We start from the raw sequence: 7,281 nt of genomic DNA on the forward strand, positions 1-7,281 counted from the left end.
CATTTCTTAACTGAAGTCTATTTTCTGTCAAGGTCATAAGCGTTGGGAATCCTCTCAAAGCACCGAACTAGCATACTAGCATCACCTTATTAGGCACGTCATTTTTACAAAGTTTCAACAAGCAACAAGAACAGAACTTAACAATTAGTATACAGAGCAGAATTAAAAACAACATAACAAACCCAGTTTGTATGATGGTTCTAAACCAGGAACCCAGACCTGAAGGCCACCAGCTAAACAGATCAAAAGGCCGCAGACAGTCAGGCGAAATTTGTAGTAGGCAGTGTGCTTGTTCCCTAATTTTATATAACTGGGTTCTCCTTCCCCAGAGGCATTTATCTATGCGCAACAGGAGGTGTTTGCTGTTGCACAGACGCCTCCTTGCTCAGCACATAGATACCCTAGGGCTATAGGATTATCCAAAAATATTTTAGCCAATGAGTCAGGCGAGCATTCTTGAGCTGAAACTGCTTTGGTTGAGGAACTGGCCAATTCTCCTAACGTTAGGGAGAGATTTCTGATCATTTGTTCACTGGCACTTACTCCGATCCATGGAAAGAAAGCTCTCCATGGTTTACCGAGGCAAACTCAGAATCACATATACTTCCTGGAAGTTCTCGTTTAAGGTGTTTATAGAGGCTAATGTGATGGACCAATGGGAGGCTTCTGTTTTGGTCTGGAGAATAGAACAGTGAATACAGCAAGGGCACACTGTCCTTTTATCCTCCAGCTGTCAAGGCAATGAGTTGCCCAAGCATTAAGGCCACTATCCAAACCTCCACATATAAAGATGTGGCCGGGAGGTGTGCATAAGGTTCCTGCAAAAGTGACAGTATCTGTGGACCCGTTCATTGATATAGAGGCATTAGCATCATTCAACCAAGGCTCAGATACTATATTATTACATATCGAAAGGCTGCCTAAATATACGGGTATGTCAGCAGGCTTACAAAGGGCCCGATTTACACTTGCTGTCCCAGAGAGTTTCTTATACAGATATTTGAGAGATCTTGTTTCCCCAGGGTTGGGTAGATTGAAGTAAGGAATGAGGTTAGGTGGGCTTAGTACCCTAACTTTATAAAATGGGCCCCTGGAACAATTTAAATATGCAGTGGCATTTGGAATTCCAGTGAAATTACTTATAGGGTGAACTAAGGGGTCATTACTGTTTTGGACACATCAAGGCTTCTGATGACAGATCCAACGGCTGGAGAGGTTTTCCCTTTTGCAATAGATTGGGAAATGTGGATAAGGTCATTGTCCTTCCCAGAAAGAGAGGAAGAAAATAAAGTAAGAATCAACAGTGAGAAAAGGGTGTACAGGCCTGGTCTGGTCACCTTGGGAAAGCTGTCTGCTTCAGATGTCATCTGCTTCAGTTCCTGGTAATCTTCCATTTCAGGTCACTGGATGGTGTGCAGGTCCAGCCGGCGTTAGGTGCCTTGTGTAGGTGTGACACATGAATCCAAGAGTCCACTTCCTGGAGTTTGGCGGCCCAGAGGTTTGTCAACCGTACCCGACGGGGCCCTTCTAGTGAGGCTGGAGAGTCCTTTTGGAGGTATCTTTTCCAGCAGACAAAATCTCCAGGTCCAGAGCGTGGTGTTTGGGGTTTTCATCCCTGGGAGACCGCTGTGAAAAGACTGCTCTGCTAAAGCGTGGTATTCTCAACAGAAGCAATGAAGCCTTTACAATGTCGAAATATGTCTCCCTTTATCAGCTAAGGATCAACAGTGGCAGGAGCCGAATGCACGAGATGTCCCCTAATTATCTCAAAAAGTGAGAATTTATGAGTCCCAAAGGGGGTAGACCTAAGATTTGGAACAAGCGGCAGTGCCTTTGGGAAGGTTTCTGGAGGTTTCCACAAACTTTGCCAGTGGGTCTTAATAATGCCTGTAGTGCGTTCCACCAGCCCAGAGGGCTGGGGTGATCGGCACAGTGAAAGTGCTGCTGAACCAGCCAAACTGCACAGACCTGTCCAAGCACTGCACCAGTGACATGAGTTCCCCAGCCTCTGCGAAGTTCTAGGGGGCTCCCCAGGGAGGGATAATCTTGTCTAAGAGAATTTTAGCCACAGAAGCAGCAGTGGCCTGTCTACAAGGGGACGCTACAAGTGTCAGTCCAGTGAGAGAAGATACAGACCATGACCAAGCCATTTATATCCATGAGACGGGGGAAGCTGTATGAAATCCATTTGCCAAACCTCAAATGGTCCACTGGGCAATTTAAAGTGTCCAGGAGTGGTGCAGACAGGGTTTCCTGAATTGTATTTTAGATAGGCAAGGCAAGCAAAATAGGCACTTTTAATGGCCTTATTAATATTTCCCCACCAGGGGCCGGCCCGGTGGTGCAGCAGTTAAGTTCGCACGTTTCGCTTCGGCAGCCCGGGGTTCGCCGGTTCAGTTCCCAGGTGTGGACATGGCACCACTTGGCACACCATGCTGTGGTAGGCATCCCACATATAAAGTAGAGGAAGATGGGCATGGATGTGAGCTCAGGGCCAGTCTTCCTCAGCAAAAAGAGGAGGATTGGCAGCAGATGTTAGCTCACGGCTAATCTTCCTCAAAAAAACCCCAAAAATTCCCCACCAGTATTGGTGCATAAATGTTACCATTTTATCAGTGAACCAATGATTCAAGGCACGTACAGTGGTTGGCAACGGGAACTTCAGAGTCTCTGGTAGGACTGGGTTTTTATTTGTCTCGAACAGGAACTTTCTCTTTTTGTCAAATGAACAATTACTGAATTTTCAATCTTCTTTTCCCTTTTCTGAGGCCGATTCTTGAGCTTCTCTAGCCAGTTTTTCTAAGTTATCATTTGGGGAAATATCTCTCTGGACCATGACAGAGGTTTGGCTGCTGTTGGTCCTTTAAGAGCAGCATTCCTTGCGGAAATGTCAGTGAGGTGATTTCCTTTAGCATCCAGAGAGTCAGGTTTAGAATGTCCCGGGATCTTAATAATGGCTAAAGCAGCAGGTAAAAGTAGAGCATCCAACAATTCTTGCACATAAGGGCTATTTTCAGTTTTATTTCTGCTAGAAGTAAGGAAATTGTGTTGCTTCCACAACCTTCCAAAATCCTGAGCTGCTCCAAAAGCGTATCTACTATCCACATAAATGTCAGCAGTTTTGCCCTGGGCTAGTGTGCAGCCTGTCTGAGTGGGTGTAATTTGGCTTGTTGAACCGTAGCAGCCAAGTCAAAGACGCTTCTTCAATTACATCAAAAGGAGTTGATAGTGCATATCCAGCACCATATTTACCATTGCTACCTTTTCAATAAGAATAATCAGTGAATCGTGAGAGGTTGGCGTTACTGAAGAGGTTCCTGCAGATCTCATGGGCGGTCAGGAGGTGACCCATCAGTGTTCAGTAGTCATGAGGGACTTGGCCGGTTATGGAGGGAAGACGAGTAGCAGAGTTAAGGTTATTGCCACGAGAAAGAGTTGTATGAGGTGCGGTTCATAAGAGCATCTTGTAAGAGGTGAGACAGCTGGCTGGAAAATGCTGAGTGTGGTGAGAATTTAGGGGACTTTCCACTGTATGGTGTAAAAAGATGGTGAAAGGGGATCCCACAACTATTTCCTTGGTGGCTTTAGCCAACAGGGCAGTGGCAGGAATGGCTCTTGGCAAGGAGGGTATCCTTGTGCCACAGAGTCCAGTTGCCAGTTGATGGTGGTCCCTGCATTTTTTTTTTTAAAGATTTAAAAATTTTTTTTCCTTTTTCTCCCCAAAGCCCCCCGGTACATAGTTGTATATTCTTCTTCGTTGTGGGTCCTTCTAGTTGTGGCATGTGGGACACTGCCTCAGCGTGGTTTGATGAGCAGTGCCATGTCCGCGCCCAGGATTTGAACCAATGAAACACTGGGCTGCCTGCAGCGGAGTGCATAAACTTAACAACTCGGCCATGGGGCCAGCCCCGTCCCTGCATTTTTGGGTGAGCACCCCAAGGGCATTCCCTTCCTTTTCAGATACAAAAGAAAAATGAGAAGCTGCTGATTGGGACGCTCAAGGGCAGAGGGGTTCATTAAGCTCTGCTTTAAGTCCTTAAAGGCTGTGCTGTCTTTTTGTTTCCATAAAATTGCGTCAGGGTGGTTGTTCTTTAGTAAAACATACCGAGGTTTGGCCAACAGAGAGAAACTCGGAATCCAGCTTTGACAACAGCCAACTATCCGGAGAAAACCTCCCAGTTGACGTTCAGTTTTGGGTTCGAGGAAACTCAGGACACTATCAGGCTTGTCTGGATCTAGGTGTGGGCCTTATTTCCCTATCAGATGCTCTGAATACTGAAGCTGGGTTTGGACAAACTGCACTTTTTCCTTAGTGACCTTGTGTCCTTTTAAGGCTAAAAGCTTTAGCAAGCAGATGTTGTCTTCCTGTGAGAAGGCCTGGGAGGGAGAGCAAAGAAGCACATGTTGCAACAAAGCAGAGTCTCGAGGAGACTTTAGATCGTGCAGATCAGCATTGGGGATTTCTGAGAAATCAGAAGGACCTTTAGTAAAACCCCGAGAATTACTATCCAGGTGATTTTTTTTCCTTCCCAAGTGAAGGCAAAAAGCTGTTGGCTAGCTTCATCAACTGGAATACTAAAGAATGCACTGCATAATCAGATACAGGAAAGAATTTTCCCTCAGTTGGAATGGAGGCCAGCAGCATACACAGGTTAGAACAACTGGGTGCCAAATGGGTGCCGAGGGATGACGATGTTATTTATTGCTCGGCGGTCCTGGACAAACTTCCATCTTTAGCCATTGGGGGTTTTTTAGGGGTAAGATAGAAGTATCACAGGGAAGAGTACAGGGGACAAGAAGCAGTAAGGCCCGGTTCTCTATTATGGCTTGATGCCCTGGAGGGCCTCTTTGTTTACAGGATATTGATTAATTCTGGGAGGAGGCTTTGAGGGATCTATTTGGAACTGACCAGGAGCCGCACTGTGGGTTCTGCCAATCTCGGTTGCAGACTTTGCCCATAAAGAGGGTGGTGGCTGATCTAATAGGGACAAATGACTAGTGTCCTTGGAATTACCTTTAATGTCGTCAGAGACAGAGCAAATAAAAGATGCTGAAGGGTCACTTAATTCACCTAGTTGACCATTTTGGATGCTGCTGTCAATTTCTAGAATTATTTCCCCTTTTGGGAGAAAGAAATTACGGCAGGATATTTTTCTTAAGAAATCTCAGCCCAATAAATGAACAGGAGCAGAGGAACAAAGGTGAAAAGGGTGAATATCTCTCAAAAGGCCTAAACAAAAGGGAACGGGTTTGGAGACAGAGACTGCTGAGGTTCGTTGGAGACCCCCACTACCTGAACTGTTTCGGTGCTCCGAAGCGGGTGCCGTGCAGTGGCCGTGGGGCTCAGCAGCAGAGCGTTGTTCCAGTGTCAGTAAGTACAGGGAATGACTCATTTCCAACCTGGAGGGTGGTTTCCCCAAGTGGATTAAGGGGAAAGGTTGGGAAACGCCCCTGTGGTTCCTCAGAGCCTTGTCATTGGGGATTAGGAAGGCCCTGGAAAGGGTGGTTAGAGGGTTGAGAACCTTCAGAGAGCTTATGCTCAACGCAGTCTCTCTTCAGATGCCCTGGCTTTTTACAATAATAGCAGAGACCAGAATATTTCTGGTTCTGTCTAGGGGCCTCCATCTGTTGAAGTTGAAAATTGAGTTTTTGTGGTCCTCCTTTTAGTTGAATCATCTAGGGTGTGGGAGAGCTGATTTGCTAGATTGACTAAATCTGGAGTGGAGAGTCTCCCATTCCATCCTGGTCCTTCTTACTAGAAGAGAAAGCTCCTGGTTCAGCCCATCAATAAACAGAATTAGGCGCTGGCCCCGTGGCCGAGTGTTTAAGTTCGCGCGCTCTGCTTTGGTGGCCCAGGCTTTTGCCGGTTTGGATCCTGGGCGCGGACCTGGTACCGCTTGTGGGGCCTTGGGGGGCGGGGTCTCACGTGCAGGAGCTGGAAGAACCTGCAACTGGGATATACAACTATGCGCTGGGGGCTTTCAGGAGAAAAAAAAAAATGAGGAAGATTGGTAACAGATGTTAGCTCAGGGCCAATCTTCAAAATAAATAAACAAAAAAACAAACAGAATTAAAGGCTACCCGAGTGGATTTAACATCCGTGGGAAGGCCAGAATTTTCTTTAAAAGTGATCTGCAGCCAATTATAACAGCCATGAACAGGCTCATCAGGCTTTTGTATGCAAGCCTGAAGGCTTGGGCAAAGCTATTGTGATTTTCAGTGGAGATTTCCAGTGAATGTTCTAGCATCTTTCCAAAAGTTAGTGGTTCATTTTTCGAAATCCCTTTCAGGATGTTCCTGTAGGGCCAGTTTCGTCCAATGTTGGGCAAGACCTTCACCAACAAGCCTGTGGATTAGTTGATATGAATCCGAAGACCCTGGCTGGTAGGTCTGAATAATTACATTAAATTCATCAGCAAATGTATGGGGGTCTTCAGTTGCTTATGGAAAATCCTTAAGTACGGCTTGCAATTCAGCTTCAGTCCAGGGAACAGAGTAAGATGGTATCGGGGGTGGAGCCTGAGATAAAGGAGCCAGAGGGAGGGAAACGCCAGGCTTCAGAAGCCATTTTGTTTGCCTTGAGTTGGTTGTCTCAGTTAATTTAGATATGGGTTTTTGCTGAGAGGCAATTTTAGAGTCCTAAATACGTTTGGAGGCCTCAAGGTACCAATTAAAATAGGCATCCCATTCAATCTGTTTGATTTTAGAGCAGTGGCTTTCTAATTTAGTGCAGAGAAATGCAACTTTGGGGAGATTGGTGTTTTAAGTAATTTTTTATTAAATTGGTCTGTTTAATTAAAACTGTGCATGAGGAGGCTCCATAGTTTTCAAACAGAAAACCAGCCAGGGGCCCTGAAGGAGAACTGAGCATTTAGAGGACTGGTATCCCATTTCTCAAATTTTCCCGAGGGAAAAAGAAAATTCCTAGCTAGCCCAATTCCAAAAGGAACCTTACCAAAGTTTCAGCACACTTCCAAAAGGAAACTAATCCAGTACTCACCAAGGAGGAAGCCTTGAACTAGAAAGGACAAAGCCTTTCACCATCCCACGTCAAGTCGGAGAGCTCAAAATGCAAGGACAGTGGAGCTCAGAATCTGAGAGGCGTCTTACCAAACTGACAGTAAGCAGCAACTCACAGATGCAATGAGCACAAGGGACTCACTGTGGGTACCTCACTCCATTTCAGGGGTCATTGTCTCTCAAGGGGTCACCTCCATGGATCCCACTTTCTGACACCATTTAATGTCAACTTTAAAATAAAATAACTTGTTAGTTTACCAG

Source organism: Equus caballus, chromosome 25 (genome assembly GCF_041296265.1).
Source record: "Equus caballus isolate H_3958 breed thoroughbred chromosome 25, TB-T2T, whole genome shotgun sequence".
NCBI classification, from domain to species: Eukaryota; Metazoa; Chordata; class Mammalia; order Perissodactyla; family Equidae; genus Equus; species Equus caballus.